The sequence below is a fragment of the Tenrec ecaudatus genome, chromosome 10 (assembly GCF_050624435.1).
Source record: "Tenrec ecaudatus isolate mTenEca1 chromosome 10, mTenEca1.hap1, whole genome shotgun sequence".
Lineage (NCBI taxonomy): Eukaryota > Metazoa > Chordata > Mammalia > Afrosoricida > Tenrecidae > Tenrec > Tenrec ecaudatus.
The window spans coordinates 58,881,666-58,899,028 of NC_134539.1; the positions used below are offsets into that span (position 1 = coordinate 58,881,666).

A 17,363-nucleotide genomic window follows, 5' to 3' on the forward strand; every position below is an offset into this window, starting at 1 on the left:
TAAAGGGGGACCATTCTTCATTCTGTAATTACCGCCATCACTATGTTTTTAGTCCCCACGACACTGAGAAAAGCAGGCACCACGTCTATCCCACAAAGACACAGGCATCTCTTCTCTGGTTAAACTCGGTCACGGGATCATTTGTGAGTATTGGGCTCCTAGGGAGGTGAGGGAAGAGCTGATGCTTGCTACTGCGTGCCCTGGAGGGGACAGGCAAACTGATTTTGTGACCTGGGTCAGATGTTCAGGCTCCCAGCCCCCTACCTCCTTGCCAATTCCCATCTGCAGAATGCAAGCTGTGAGCGTTGGGGGTGTTTGAGAGTCACACCCTTCTCAATTTGAATCGTTTGCCATTAGGCGCTCTGGGCAATTCAGCTTTTTCTTTTTCTTTTTCCTGAGCTTCAAAATCTGTCCGATGGGGATGATAATAATAATTGGCTTCATCAATTGGCATTTCAATGTGAAAATAGCCGCAGAGTGCCTGGAATGTAGCAATTGCTCAATAAATGGTAGTCATTGTCATGGCTGCTGTTATTGTCTTACCTGGCAAGGGGTCCCTGGGCGGTGCAGATGGCTAAGGAGTGGACTGCTAGCCGAGAACTGGCTGGCTTGACCCCCCTAGAGGCCTCGGGAGACAGGCCTGGCGATCTGGTTCAGAAAGGTCACCACCTCAGAAGCCCTATGGAGCAGTTCTATTCTGCACACAGGGGCTCCGGGAGGTGGAACCAACCCCACGGCAACTAACACCCATGACAAGAGCCTTTGCAAGCCCTGAGAGTCTAGAATAATATGTGGGAGAAAAGCTACAACAAGGAGAAAACAGAGAAGGCTCCCTTGCTAGGAGTTGAGTCAGCCTTGGTAAACAGGGTCGTGTTCTGGAGGACAGTCCCCTGGTGTTACAGCTTCATTTCACCGCGGGGACTCACGACCCTGGCTCTGCCGGGCTCAGCCTCCTCTGGCGAAGGGAGACGAGGCCAGAGCCAGAGGCTCCCGGAAACGGGAGCCCTTGAGCTGTGAGGCCCCAGTTGATGGCCGGCCTCTCAGAATCTGCTGCAGGAGTTTTGAATTTTAAAAAAAAAAAAGCTTGTTGCTGCTGCTGAGAATATACACTGCAAAACCAATAAAAAACCAACAACAAAGCAATTCCACAAGTTCTACACGCACACTTCAGTGACGATGAACACGTTCCTGAAATTGTGCAGCGCTTCTCATCCTCCCTGTCTGATTGGTCTTCCCTCACGAACCTGAGATTACTGTCTCCCGGCTAATCTTGCTGGTTGCTGTCGTCAGTTTGTTCCCATAGGAATACATCTTGGAAAAGCACAGTGCTCAAGGAAGACATTCTTCTCAAGTTCCACTAAACTATGGTTTGCTTTGAAGGAGACGTCAGGGGCTATTTTTGGTTTAAGAAGACTTCAAGATGATCTCAGGGCAATCGTTTCTGGGATCCATGCAGCCTCCAGGAGGCCAAGTCTGGATTCTAGGGGATTCTGAAATTCTGTTCTGCATTTTCACTTCTGGGGTCTGTTCGGCAGTGGCAGCTAGGCATCCTTTATTTCTTCTGGTTTTATGGTAAAGGAGAAAAATGGCAAAGACACGTGTGATGCGTACCCGCTGGACGCGACCATGGCTCGCGGGGGTTGGGCAGTTTTGATGTAGTCATGCCCACCAAGAGCTGTGATCACGTGTAATCACCTCTGACAGAGACCGAACAGGGACTTCTGCCTGTCTGCTGAGGACCTTGGGGAACACATGATGGGCAAGGGGCTCTGTTAGAACTGGCTGGGTAAACCCCTTCCCCTTGAAGCCAGGCCCAGTCTAATTCCGACCCAGGACTGTGCTCAAAGATAATGCTGAAACATGCTGACCCAGAGCAGCCGCCCAGATAAAATGGAAAGAATCACTGAATGAGACCCAAGGACAAACTGATGAACTAATTGGAAAGTTGCTCACCCATCTGCACAGTGGCAACTCCCTCCCCCTTGAAAGTGCCTCAGAGAAACTAGAAGCTGTTCCCTAGACCAGTGGTTCTCCACCTCCCTATTGCCGTGACCCTTTCATACAGTTCCTCATGTTGTGGTGACCCCCCAACCGTAAAATTTTCGTCGCTACTTCATCACTGTCATTTTGCTACTGTTCTGAGTCTGGCAACCCCTGTGAAAGGGTCGTTCGACCCACAGGTTGAGAACTGCTGCCTTAGATAATGTCCTCATCTCAACTTGAAGGGTGGTGGGTGGGGGGAACCCTCCTTGCTCCCAGAGCAAAGCATTTATCACCTGTAGTTGAGGTGTCCCCACTCCCCTTGCTGGAGGGGGACCCGCTTTGCTCCTGAAGCAAAGTGTAATCTATGTTGACAGTGGGCCTTCTCAACTCACGAGAGGTCTTTTCTTGTGGCCTCACTCGATGCTTTAATGAACTCGTGGCTTCTTTGATGCTGTGTGTGTATGAGCGAGGCTCATCTCTGGACCCTAACAACCGCCTGGGTTCAGAGCTTGCTAGTTAGTTACCCTGCAGACTCCAGCCTGGGAATCGAACTTCCCAAGCTCCATTCTGAGAGGTGCTATGAGCAACTGATCCTTTGAAGTTCTTTGGGTGGTGGTGGTTGGGCGTGTGTGTGTGTGTGTGTGTGTGTGTGTGTGGGCGTGTGTGTGGGTGTGGCTGGTTTCCAGTGTATGTAAATGCTCAGACAGGCTCTTCGATTTTCAGTTGGATCTGGGCCCCTCTTCTGGCTTGTCTACATCTGGCCTTCGATTCTTGGGACTTGAGCCAGTGGCTTGCCATACTGTCTGCTGACCCCAGCCTAAGACACCACCCATTTTATTTCTGCCTCCTCAGGAGTCTAAATCCAGGGGGGAAGATTCGTCTGTTTGCTCCCATAAAGGTTTCCAAAGCTTCTGAAGCCCCAGGATAGGGTCACGATGCGTCAGAGTGGATTTGCGTTGGTTCTTCCTCCCCTGCTTCTTGCCCTAGGTGAATGGGAGCCAATTGTTGAGTGAGGCTTCTGGAGTGGGGTAAACCTCGGCTCTTGCTTCACGGGGCTGAACGAATACACGTCCCAGAAGTGTGTTTGTTATCCAAGTGAGTTTTTATGAAGGAAAGGCAAAGTTTCAGGCCTAATAGTCTCAAAAGGGTACATGCCATTTCTACAAGGAAACTGCTAAACCGTTTCCCAGAGTGCCTTTACTCTTTTGCATTTTCACTTGTCATGTGCGAGGGATTCAGTGTGTCTGCCTCATTGACAGCAGTTGGTTCTTGTCAGGATGTTCCTCCTCCAGTGTAGCCCTTCTCGTGGGGATACCGCGAGGAAGGGATCTCGCTTGCAGAAATCTGCTAGAGATGCAATGGCAAATTTTTGAAAAGATGCGCCTAGAAGGCTGTCCTCTGCACCTCTGTTTGTTAACTGTGTGAGGCTGACACAGCCCAAGTGGCTCCCACTAGAAGATTAGCTGAATAAACGACAGCGCATCATTCACAGGGAATTCACACAGCTGTAGCATGAAGACGCCCTTCCCCCTACTATTATGGCACGAATGCCAGGATATATTTTAAAATAAGAAAGAGAAAGTTTGTAGAGTGTACAACCATTTCTGTAAATGAAAAGAAGGCGTCATAATTATTTAACAAACTATTGCTATAGCAGAAGGAAGGAATGGAGAAGAGCTAGGGATATATGGTAGACTTTGAAAAATCTATTTTAGTCAGGGAGCACTAGAACTGATTGTGAATGCACAACTCACGTTAAAGGAGATTTATCCAATGGTGGTGGGGGGGGAGGTCTGCTCTAAGGTGACTGTACCTGGATATGAATGAACAATTGAATTATTGAATTGTATGATATGTAAATTATGTGCTAATAAAACTGGTGGAGAAACCAGAGAACTATATGCTTTATTTTGTAAATGTGACTTTGGAAAGATTTGCATATTTATACAATTGTAAATATAATTCAATGAAAACCAATCCCTAGAAATTGAAAGTAAAACGAAATCAAAATGTCTCTAGTTGTTCATCTAGTTGATGCCATAACAGGACAGACTTCTGTAAGCAATTTAAATCACAGTCATTTGACTCTCTCCCTAGTGAGATGAAGCCTAAGGATGAAGAAGAAAAATGAGAAATGATTCCGTATCCTTGAGGGCGGAGATGATTTGCACTGATTGATAGGAGAGGAAAACGAAAGGGTGAGTGAACACTCTGGAGTCTTCCATTTCAAATGGAGGTCTCGGTCTGAGCACAGGAATTGTGTCTCTAGAAAGCAACATGGCCATATGTAGTTCTTTCCTATGTTCACTTTAAAGTAAACTGTAAAAAGGAAACAAAATACTCTTTTTCTAAGACAAGTAGGGAACTGTGAACCCTAATGCATTTTTAATGATGCTAAGATGTGATTGCCAATATTTTTAGCAGTGATGATAGCAATATGGAATGTATTTTATGTCTATCTTTTAGAAGATATTCTGAACTATTTACAGATGGAAATATTCCGAGGTGACAGGGAGTGGGTGTAGCTGAGGCAGGATGAGGCATGTAGACACATGTAGCTGAGGCAGGATGTAGCTGAGGCAGGATGAGGCATGTAGACACATGTAGCTGAGGCAGGATGAGGCATGTAGACACATGTAGTTGAGGCAGGATGTAGCTGAGGCAGGATGAGGCATGTAGACACATGTAGCTGAGGCAGGATGACTGTGCAGTGGTGGTGGTGGACACTGCGATGGATGGGCACATTGGGGCCATTGTGCTGTTCTATCTACTTTTGAATGATTAAAATTTTTTTCCACAATAAAAAGGGCTTTGTTTTGTTCTTAAAGGAATGTGAGGAAGGTTGTGAATTTTGTTCTGCAAGGCTGCCTGCCACAGTCATCTTGTGACCATGAGGGGGCACACCTGAGCTAAAAGTGTCCCAATTCATTGGGCCTCTACTCAAGTACTCCCTCAATGCAAGAACACTGTTCTATTAACGGGCATTCCATGATGCTCACCTTCCCAACACGATCGCTGAAGACAAAGCAGGTGCATAAGCAAATGTGGTGAAGAAAGCTGATGGTGCCTGGCTATCTAAAGATATAGCGCCTGGGGTCTTAAAGGCTTGAAGGTAAACAAGAGGCCATCTAGCTGAGAAACAACAAAGCCCACATGGAGAAGCACACCAGTCTGTGTGACCACAAGGTGTCAAAGGGATCAGGTATCAGGCATCAAAGAACAAAAAAAATCGTATCATTGTGAATGAGGGGGAGTGTGGAGTGGAGACCCAAAGCCCTGGATGACCCTTAGAGAAGGGTTGTGGGGAGGAGACGAGCCAGTCAGGGTGCAGTATAGCACTGAAGAAACATACAACTCTCCTCTAGTTCTTTAATGCTTCCTCCCCCTACTATTATGATCCCAATTCTACCCTATAAATCCGGCTAGACCAGAGGATGTACACTGGTACAGCTAAAAGCTGGAAACACAGGGAATCCAGGAGAGATAAACCCCTGAGGCCCAATAATAAGAATAGCAATACCAGGAGGGTAAGGGTAAGGTGCAGGAGAGGGGGAAATGATCACAATGACCTACATATTATCCCCTCCCTGGGGGACAGGCAACAGAGAAGTAGGTGGAGGGAGACAGTGTAAGACATGAAAAAACAATAATTTATATATTAGCAAAGGTGAGGGAGTGAGGGAGAAAAACAAGGAGTTGATACCAAGGGCTCAAGTAAAAAGCAAATGTTTTGAGAATGATGATGGCAACAGATGTACAAACGTGCTTGACACAATGGATGTATGTATGGATTGTGATAAGAGTTATATGAGCCCTAATAAAATGATTTTTAAACAAAGAAAGAAAAAAAGCGAAAAGCATCCAAATTAACCCCATAACACCTGAATTTTTAATTTCAGGAAGAAATTTTTTTTGTTTTTATTCTTTACTTTCATAGTTATCCATATATATATAACAACAAAAATATATTTTAAAAAGATAAAATTTGCAATGTTTTTTAAATGTAACCAAATTGTCACATTTGTCTATGGATTTATAATACAAGAATAAAAATGCACCTTCATTTCTATATTATTTTTCATCTTATTTTATTACTAAATAAAAAACAAACAAAAAACTTATTTATAAAATATAAACAGAATTAATTTGTTTGTAATTTTAGTTAGTGTGAAATTGAACAAAACAATATTTTTCTTTTGTGATACAAAGATGAACTTTGCATTTGCTGCAGAAAAACACTGGTGCACTCTTGCAATTTATGTTTTTGCATCTTCCTCTGTTTGTGACCTCAGGGTAATGGTGAAGACCATCCAAACAGGTATCTCTTCCAGGGAGACTTTTGGTGGCAGGACCTCTTCTCTTTTTGTTAGCAAACTCAGCATCAGGAAAGCTCGTAGAAGGGCTGCCTCTTTTTGTTGGTCTATTGCTTTTTCCTTCAAGAAGAAGAGCTGCGGCAATGCTCACTTTGAATTCTTGAAGACTTTGGATTTTTTTTTTTTTGGTAACTGAAGGCTCTCACAGTCTCTACGATAAAGTAGCCAAGAGTTCACAACAGTCCCATTTATAGAATGAAAAAATAATTTGTGATAATATTTTTTCAATCTGATGTGAATTCTGTACAGCGCAATTAGCGAGTCAATCAAATCAAGCAGTGTTCCCCCAAATTGCTCAAGTTCCTGGCTAGTCAGTGCAAGAGGTTTATTGGGATTTTGCTGGATTGCATAAAGATTTGATTGTTCGTCAATATGAGTAATGATATCCTTCGAGAAAAAATGTCTAAAATATTCAACAGGTCGTTTTACTACCCCAGAAGAGTCTATTTGTCCTAACCATTCAGGCATAAGTCTAGCTGTGTCGTCTCCAGAAATGTGCCACCAAAGAGGAATTCTTTGATTTCTTAATGTAGATGGCTTTGAATTTGTAGTTATTGGAATTGATTCTTCAGCTTCAACAACTGAAGTTTCTAACTTATCTTCACTAGTATTATCATTACTAACTACAAGGACTTCTAATTCATCCCAATCAGAATAATCAGGCATATATTCACTTCCTATCATGGGGAAAATATTGTTATCAAAATAGTTTGCATAGCAATATAATTAAATTTTTATATAGTAAAATAAAAAATTTAAAATATACATTTTATTTACCAATTTCAATTAGCAATTACCAATTAGTATCTAGTTCCTTGTCTGAGTCTGTACTGCTTCCATCTAGGTCATAAATTTGCCATTTTCCATAAAACAAATCACAATCCATGCTGTGGTAATTTTTGTCACCATTGATTCCAAAGACAAATGTAATGAATTTGTTACATTTTGAAAAGGTGGAAATAAATAATAAATACAATGTTTTTGTGAGTATTACACCTTTGACATAAAAACTACAGTTTTATGAACATATACAAAAAATATCAAAACTAAAACTTCACTAGATTGAAAATTATCGTAAAATGCACTGAACGCCAATGACCACTTAACCTCAAACGCATAATCAGTCAAAGCATGTGCCATATTCAAGCATTTTGCCGCTAAAATGCATGACTAGCGGTATGCATTTGTTTTTTTTTGTTTTTTTGAGTTATCTTCTCAAATTTTATTTTTTTTAAAAAGACAGATTTAAGATATGGTCAGAAATTACTAAGTTACTTTTTTTTGTAATCTGCCAAGAGCTATAGTAATGGAATAAATAAATAAGATTTTTCTTTTCAATGTTTATAGACATATTTATTAAAAAAATGACTGAATTAGAACACATTAAATGTTTCAATACACCACAAAGGGTCTTAGGCAAGGAAAGGCACATCATTTCCACAAGAAATAAAGACCACAGTTGGAGGTTAGCAACCAGCCAAAGCTTTAGATCATGTGGTTGTTTTCCTAGCTCTAGAGGGTCATAATAGTGGGACCTTCTTTATGGTAGTTAGCTGCAATAGACAACGATTAGAGGATGTTACTGTGACTCCAATGTAATGCTAAAAAATGAAAGCACTCCTTCAATAAACCTGTATGTGAAAGAAACAAAAATCCAAAATGTTCTGGTGGTACAGAAGAGCCTATTGACATATTTAAGAGTTAAATGAAACGAAATGAAATACAATGAAAGATTAATCCTCTTGTTCTGAATGCATTATAATGGTTTTAGTTACAGGGTTAAAATTTCAAATAAACACTTTATTTTTCACTTCCTTGCAGCCAGATGCTGTGTAGATGTAAACAGCTGTCATCTATCACTATAGGCCAATGTGAGGGAAAGCATCATTGATAATTTCCCTGCTTGGCTATCTACAACAGAGGAAATCTGAGGTTAACACAGTAATAGGTTTTCCAAAGAAACTAAAGCATTTCTAGTTGAACACACACACTTTTTATGTCAAAGTCTAAGCGACATCAGCATCAGACATCAGCAGAACCTGCTTTGGGTCAGTGTCTCACTACCTATTTTCCTTCACAATGGTGTGCCTACTCTCTACTTTTTAGATGGGTTTGACCGATAGAACCCTTCTCAGTCAGTGGTCTATATTTTGGTGGTATTAAAAAAAACAGCTATTATGTTATTTTTCATATGTGTGTTTGTGTACTTAAGTGCATTTCTATATAAATAAAATTTATTTTCAGGATAAAATGGTATTTCCAGAAAAAAAATAAAATTAAAAACATATGGAAGGGAGGCAAGGGCAAAGTATTATCCAGAGGAGAAGGGGAACGGCACGTGGAGCGGAGGTAGGCCCCTGCTCAGGCCACTCGGTATGCCTTCATCAAGGTGTACTCTTTCCGGTTGGTGTGGGCGGCCCAGATGGAGAGAGCGGAAGCCATGAACTGCAAGGGCGCCGAGACGCAAGCCAGGCAAAAGGACCAACCAAATTCACCTGACACGTTCTCAGGCAGCCCCAGTTTCTGGTGGAGCAGTTCAATTCCAGCAACATAACAACTTACTGAGCCAGGGGTGCACAGACCTGCGAGGAGATGGAGAATGCCCGTGGCGATGGTAGGATGTAAGCTCCGGCAGACACAAGCACAAAGTCCAATCAAAGCCCCACAGCACATCAAACCTAGACTAACGAAGGGTAAAAGGAACTGGCAACGCCAAAGATAGGTCCGAAGTAGATCAATTCCACTATTGTGGTTTCCAGGGTCCACAAATTTCTCCATGAACTGTTCATTTAGTGTGAAACTTGTGCATTTTGTGACCACAACCAATGACTCTGTCCTTTCTGGCGGGCTATACCAATGTGTGCTTTGGGGGATGGAAACGCATCGTCTCCACAGCCCCACTGTGCCATTATGTCGGAAGAGAACATCGTTGTAAGTCTTTTCATCTGCCTCATCACTAGTGAAGTCATCCCAGATGCTTTTGTTCAATTCGCTGGAATTTTCTTGAATTGGACTTCGATATTCATACCAGAAGTCGGTGCCAATTGAGGCGGCCATTTAGATGGTGGAAATGAGGCTAAGCACACACGCAATTACAAACGCTGTAGCATATCGGTTATCCATTCTGGCACTCAGACTGCTCGCCCATCCTCCTGCTCGGCCGGCTTCACCCGCAAGCCTCGCTCCGCGCCTCCTCTGACGCACTTCCCTGCAGGGCCCGCCTCCTCCGTGACTCTGCGGTATGCATTTGTACTAGTAAAGTGCTACGATTTCTTCGACATCGTCATAGCCTCCAAAAGTTTCACAATATCTGTATCAGATACGTTTTAATTAGATGTTATGAAAATGTCAGGCATGACGTTATAGGGTTAATAAATATTTTATGTATATAAATTCAGGTACATTAAACTACCGAGGAAGCTAGTTATTGAGAAAATGAAGTTGTGTTGATGGACAAAAAATTATTAAGATGATATAGTCATGAGAATTTTCTGATTGAAACTAACCAAAACCTTAGCAAAATGTGGAGATTTGTTGTAGGGATTCAGAGCCAATCATGGAATTCCAGGATCGAGATGCCACTTAGCCTTATAAGGTACAAGTTCAATGTAAAGCTCCTGTTTGTTGTGCCAACCTGGCTAATAGGGACATGTGGGATTAATCAGGTCGCAAATGGCTCTACAAGGCCCTCCCCCCCTCTCTCTTGCTCTCTGATGATGGGAGCGTTCTGGAGCAAGTATGTGTGCTGCTGCTGTAGCTAGTTCTCTACCTCAATCTGTGAGCTGCACTACCTGTGGGCCAGGCCAATCCATGGATTGTGTTGCTAGAGCTTGAGGCTCCTTCTAGACCTGCTTTACCTGCTGTTGGTGCATATATGGTTTGAGTTTGAGGCTGGTGGATTCCATCCCCTTGTATTGCTTCAGTTTTATATCCCATCTGGATAGCCCATCTGGGCCTGCTTCCCTAAGCTCCTAAGATACTGACTGTAGGTGACCCACTGTTCTGCTTGCTGCCTGTGGGCAGACTCTGCTTGCCTTGCCCCAGGGAGGACACTGTTATCTGGACCCAGCAGCCCATGTGAGTTGAAGGCCTTCCAGTATATTAACTGTTCCATGGAAGTGAGTTGAACTGAACCTTCTATATTGCTGTGTGGACTAATTAACTATTATAGTCTTTCTCACTGTATAAACCTATCCAAACATATATATATATATATATATATATATATATATACTTATGATTATATATAATCATGTGATTATATATGTAAAATCATTATTTATATATAAATAATATATAATAAAAGCATATATAATCTTAATTTATGTATATAATCATAAGTGTGCTGGTTTTGTTTCTTTAGAGAACCCTACCTAACACGGCCCCCAATGTTCATCTCCCAGGATCATTATGACTAGTTACTAGTGCTTTCATTTGCTCTCATTTTTCCAGCCTACATCATGGAAAACACGTGCATCCATAGTTTCTTGATTTTACAGGTCCAAGTTTAACCACCCAGAGACTGAACTTTTGCTCTGAGATCCAGTTCTAAGTATTCTATGACAAGGATGAACCATCCTAGCATGACCCATTACTGTGACCTAGGTTGGGGCAAAGATGGGAGGAACAGCTGGGATTGCCTGTCCAAGAGAAAGAACCCACTTCTAGGTCCTCTGTGGCCATGTTTCGAGACATGTGCTTGTGGGTAATTCTGTGGTTCCTGTGGTGGTCCTGTGAATGAAGAGGTGGAGGAGAAGAACATTTCCCAGCGAATTGGGGGTGGGAAGCAACCGGGTAGACAGAAAACTAGATGCCTGGTTGAGCCAGCCCTAATCATGAAGTCTACAGTAGACGCAAAGACCGCTGAGAACGAGGGCTTGGGTAGGCTTCACTTGGGTTGACTATCGTTGCGCATGAGTTGCTTGTGTGTGAAGCTAGTTAGGTGAGACACGGAGGTGATTTTGATGGGCAGCAATATTAAAATGATATATTCAGGAGGTGGGCAGATGGGCATGAGCTGACGATGCGAGTGAGAAGACTGTCCCGTGTGTTCTCACAGAGTCAATGCCGCCCAGGGGGCATGAGGAACTCACCGTGTCCTAGGTGCCCAGGTCTTGAGGCTGGAAGACGGGACATGTCAGTACTGCAGGGCCCATCTATTCCAGGGGGACCCTTGCCCCACCACTGTCCCACATCGTTCTCTTTCTTATTACATCATCAGGCCTAAACAAGCTCCACCTGGCCTACCAGACAGACAACGTGGCGGCTGTACCTCGAATCCTCTCTTCTGTTCTGGTGTGGAGAAATTCCTGATAGACACAGACAACTATGCAACTGCAAACGGAAAGAGTTTTCCAACAGCTCTAGTTGCAAAGCCAGACGGATCCAGAAGCTACAGATAAGAGTAGGGACATTTTGATCCAAGTTTTAGTCATTAATACCATGTTTACTTGGGTATAAGTTGAGTTTTTCAGCACATTTTTAAATGCAGTTTTTGTGGTAAAATTAGGTGCCTCGGCTGATATTTGGGCCGGCTTATACTCAAGTATATACAGGAATAGCCAATGGCTGACTACATTCCTTCATCTTTCTTCCACTCAAGAGGGAAAAAGCAGCCAGGATTATGAAAAAGTTATCAAAAATCATCCACCAGAGAATGAATGCACCTTACAAGTTTGTTCAGGGGTCTCCGCCAAAGCCAAACCCAAGCTGCTGCAGTGGAGTCTGGCAGAGCGCAGCTGTGCTCTAGGGTTTCCGAGGCTTCTGCAAAGATGACAGAAGCAGACGGCCAAACCCCACAGACCCCCGCAGAAAGGCTGGTGGATTCAAGCTGCCAACCTTTCACTTCGCACTCAGCCACACTTATCTGAGCAAAGGCCAATAGGAATTTCGCATGACTCACATGATTCTAATGACTGAATGGAAATACACTGCGAAAGCAACTTTCTCCTTTCCCCCTTGTGCCTCCTGCAACCAGGTCGTGACTCACAAAGGCATTCCACTAAGACCTGACATATTTAATAGGGAGAATAAATGCTACAGAAAGACCAATTAAAAAGAGCATACTAATATTTGCATTAAAATGAATAAAATGCTTTCACATTCTTTTCTTTATTGGATCCCTAATAAGTCTATGTAAATAGGACAGATTATTTTATAAAGAATGGAGTTGAGTCTTAGGGAAGTAATATAATTTACCCAAATTAGTCTCATTGGTACAGGAGAAAATCGGTCTTGTAACTCCAAGTCCATGACTTTTCCCTTCACCCTCTCGCCCTCCTTCCCTCTCTCCCTCCCTTTATCTTTCTTTCTTTCTCTTAGGTTCTTTCTCTTTCCTTTCACCCCACCTCCCTTTCTTCCTCCTCCTCTTTCCTCCCATGTACACTTGGAGCTGAAGATTAAAAGGTAAATGAAAACTGGTTACTGCCCTGAAGGGACACAGCAGGGTCTCTATCCACTTCTAAAAAGAGGCACAATAGTGAGGCTTCAAAGAGAAAGGGCATTAGCTGGGCCTTGAAAGCCAAGTGGCATCATGAGGCAGAGGAAATGGAGATGGGAAGGGCATCCCAGGCAGAAGGGAATGTAGTTGTTAGATGCCATTGAGTTGGCCCCAACCCATCGCCACCTTATGCACAACAGAACGAAACCAGGCTGCAACCACGGTGTCCATCCAGCTCATTGAGGGTCTTCCAGTTTTCGCTGTCCCTCCACTTTACCAAACACGATGCCCTTCTTTAGGGGCTGGTCTCCCCTGACAACACGTCCAAAGCCTGGAAGACGAAGTCTTGCCATCCTTGCCTCCAAGGAGCACTCTGCAGTCCTTCTTCCAACACAGATTAGCTTGTCCTTTCAGCAGTCCATGGTACTTTCCATAGTCTCCTCCAGCACAATGGAAGTGCATGAGCACAAGTTCTTTAAAAGACCTGAAAGCACAGCTTGTTGGCAGGGAGAGGATGGAAGACAGGCTGGAGCTGTGTCCAGGGGTGCCTTGAAGGCTGGGCTAAGAAGTTGGGAAGTGATGGCAACTGTTTGGAAATGATGCATTGCACGGGCAGTTGACTGGGCCATGCTTCTCAGTGGTTTGGCAGTTATGTCATTATGTAATTTGGCAGATATATAATGATGTGATCGCTCTCATGACGTGATCTGCGGATCCATTGAAGGGGATTTAGGTGCAACATCCTTACTCAGGTCACAACACGCATCCAATAGGAGGGTTTACCAGGTGTGTGGCCTGCCCCACTTTTTCTCCTACAAGAGAGAAAAAGAGAGAGAAGCAAGCAGAGAAAGGGGGACCTGACTACCACTAAGAATTGTTTAGAGTAGATTATAGCCTTTGGACCCCAGGTCCCTGCACTGAGAACCTCTTAGACTCAGAAGAAAACTGAAGCCAAGACCCACGGACATCTCCAAGGGACGCTGCTTCCCAGACATTGAAAGGAGACCACGCAGAGAGACAGCTTTCCCTTCGAGCTGTGCCTTGAATTTAGACTTCTAGCCCGTCGAACCGTGAGAAAAGATATGTTGTTTGCTAAAGCCTCCCTTTTCTGGTACATCCGTTTAATAGCCCTGAGAGAGTGGGTACACATTGGGCTGCGATCTACAAGGTCAGCAGTTCGAAACACCAACTGCCCCTTGGGAGAAAGATGGAGCTTTGTGCCCTGGTAAAAAGGTGCCGTCTCAGAGACGCACGGGGCAGGTCTACCCCGCCCTTCCTGGAGGGTCTCCATGAGTAGGCAGCAACTCGCTGGCAGTGAGTTTGGTTTGTGAGCACTAGATGACTAAAGCAAAACTTGGCACCCGGAATGTGGCGTGCTGCTTCAACAGACACCTAAGATGTGGACGCCATTTTGAAATCAGATAAGGAGAGGCCGGCCGAGTTGTCCGGGGCCTGCCAGTAAAGCCTAGAGACTGAGGACGAGGACTCAGAGGGAAACGAGGCCAGCTGTCACATCTGCCGTGGTGCAGAGTGAAAAACAATGACTACAAAGTCAGGAGACCATGCAGGAGTTGACTCATAGAATGAGGGAATTGGATGCCTTTGGGCTGAGGCTAATTGGCAGCTGGGGTGCCTCTGAGCCCTTGTCCACAGAGATAAAGAGAGAAAGAACTTTGTAATATTGTCCAAGCAGGGCAGAGCGCAGGCAGGTCGAAGAGACTTGAGGGGCCAAGGGGCAAAGAGGTCAAGGAACTAGGAAACAGAGCTGAAGAACAAGACCGGGAAGTAGCGCTCCCTCCATTCCGAATCTAGAGCTGCCATCTCTGAGATCTCAAAGGGAGGAACTACAGCCTGATAGGTGCAAAGGGCGGGGCTACCTACAGCCTCCTGGAGTTCGAAGAGTCTTATCGCCCACTCTGATCTAGACTGCAAAGCTGCGTTTACAAATGCCAGGAAGTTGGGCCAGAGCTCCTGCTCTCAGCTCAGGGGCAGAGCTGCCTGTCCAATGGGGTAGAAGAATGGAACCTTCCGGGACTGCGGGGGTGGAGGTCACCACTCAATTGAACTCGGACACCAGGGCTTCCAAAATCAAGGTGCCCTTTCCAGCTCAAGCCCAGGGCCAAGTGAACTCCACCCAGAATCCGGTGACCATGGCCGTCACTCAAGAGTCTGGAGGGCAGGGACATTGCCTAGATGGTCTCAGAGAACAGAGGACTATTTGCAAGCCTTAAGAGAGAATGCAAATTGCTCTGCTGGAACTTTTACTTGCTTGGTACTCTATCCTTTCTTTCCCCCCAGTTTCTTCCATTTGTATTGGAAATGTCTCTCTGGTGCCTGTTCTACCATTGTACTTAGAAATTCGGTAACTCTGTATTATTGATTTCACAGATACCGAGGAGTTTTGCCCAGGGTGGAATTGGGACTTTGAGTTGGTTTAAGAGGATACTATGGGGTGAAAGTGTGTTTTTTTCCCCCTAGAGGTTTTGGAACCTTCCATTTGAACTTCTAGATTCCTCAACGGCATCCTCTTGTGGCACTTCTGTTACTGAAGCACTGGATCACTATGACAGGCATCAAGGAAGCGTTTTAAGCAGGGAAATGGCAGAAGTATTTGTAAGCAACCTTGTTTACAGGTCACAGTATGTGGACGAGCCACATCCTTGAGGTGAAACTGGAGACCTTGAGTTCAGTTAAGAGGCTGTTGCAATGACCCAGACCAAAGACGATAAAACAAAATCTGAGGCAATGGGGGTGGTGTGAAGGGAGCTATTTCACAAAAGATCTATGAGCCAGAATTGATAGAACTTGGCAATGAGGGATGTGAAGGATGATGTAAAGGCAATAATTCCCACCATTTAATTCTTTTGAGAAATAACACGTCCTTTATTATCTCCTTTTTTCCCAGAGGCTAATGAGGGAAGCCAAAGAAATTGCTACAAATCCATAGAAACCTTAAAAAAAGACATAAAATATGCAGCTGTCATTTATGGACACCCTCCAGCCTTGCCTTTAGACTTCTGAAGGCGGTCTTGCCATAATCCTCATCCCTCAATTTACAGCAGGCCAAAATGGCAGTTTGGGCAGCCTCTGGGATTCAGAGCACATTCCTTTGTAATGTTCCCTGAGGTGACAAGTGGACGGGCTAAGGGTTTCCAAAGATATTCTCATTGGACAGCCCTTGCTACCCTTGAAGAATGTCCTGTTTCGTTCTCATGATAGCTAAAACGTTCCTCCATGCAACGTGTGTTCTTTGAGAAGAATCTACCAAGATTACCCCTTTGGGATCCCAGGAAACATTCCCCATAACCTACCTTCTGAGCTAATTCCCCTTGAATGGAAGCGGCTGAGCACAATCCATGGAAGCCATTGTTTGATGAGATTGTTTTGTTTTCAAGGAATCCTAAGGAGCCTAAGACAAATGTATCCCTAAAAGAACTTGTCTGCAGCCATTCAGTGTTCACAGGGACACGTTTAAACTTGTTTTCTTTGGAATAGAAGTGTGCACATATGAAGTGGAACCTTAGCAGTAATACTTTTAAATTTATGTTTATTTATAACCCATTGAGGCCAAGTCAATTCCCACTCATAGTAATGCAGTAGGACAATGTGAGACAGCCCTAGGGGGTTTCCAAGGCTTTAATTTTTAGAACTTAACCAGGTTGCCAAGTGAGAATGGGTGTACTAAAGAAGTTAAGGGACTTGGTCAAGACCATCCATCTAATTTTTGATAGAGTTGGCCTAGAGTTAGATTCCCTGACCTTTAGCCTTAGGCTCTTTTCACCGTGTCAGGTTGAATTTTCAGGAATGTGGACCAGAAAAACTGGAATGAACCAAAGTTCACTGGCCAAGTTCTATGACAAGTAACATCAGCTAGGGCAGAAGAGAGTGAAAACTTGCCCTTGAGCCCAGTGTCCCAAGAGACCCACACCTCAATTGCTGAGTTTCAAAGACCTGGTCATTAAGTGAAAATCAGTGTTTTGCAGCAACAGAGGATACCCATATGAGATTACAAAGCAGGGGATGATTACATCATTGCATAACTGCCAAACTGTGTTTGTTACATAGTCTGGTGTCAACTTGAGATGATTAAGAGGGAGGGATGGAGTTTAGCCTGTCAAGCAGTTTGCAGCTTGATGACCTTATTTGGAGGCGCTACAGAGATAAATAACTCACTGGAGGCCAGACACACACTCACTCTCTGCTTCGTCTTCCTGCTGACAAGACACATGGAGTGACACTGATGAGACAGGCCTGGATCTGGAGGAGCCTCATGGAGATCCCTGCCAGTGCTGAGATATTTCCTCCACCACTGGATCCACAAGATTTTCCACCCAATAGTCTGTGTTCTTCCTGCACGCGGCATCATTGCATGTTCTGCATAAGTCTGAAAAGGAATTTATAGATGGGTGTCAGACATAGGGACTAATTATGGACTTAAGGACTTGATCTGGACTGGGCTGGGATGTTTTCTTAATGTACGATTGCTCTTTGGTGTAAAGCTCTCTCTTCCACACACACAAGGGCCCTGTATTTGTTTCTCTAGTCAACCTGTGAGGTAGGTAGTTTAT

The 17,363-nt window shown here is 44.1% G+C and overlaps 1 pseudogene; it reads right to left on the reverse strand.

The window, feature by feature from the left end:
• Positions 1-8,334: 8,334 nt before the first annotated feature.
• On the reverse strand, positions 8,335-9,540 carry LOC142457955 (claudin domain-containing protein 1 pseudogene; annotated as a pseudogene).
• Between the last annotated feature and the right edge of the window lie 7,823 nt (positions 9,541-17,363).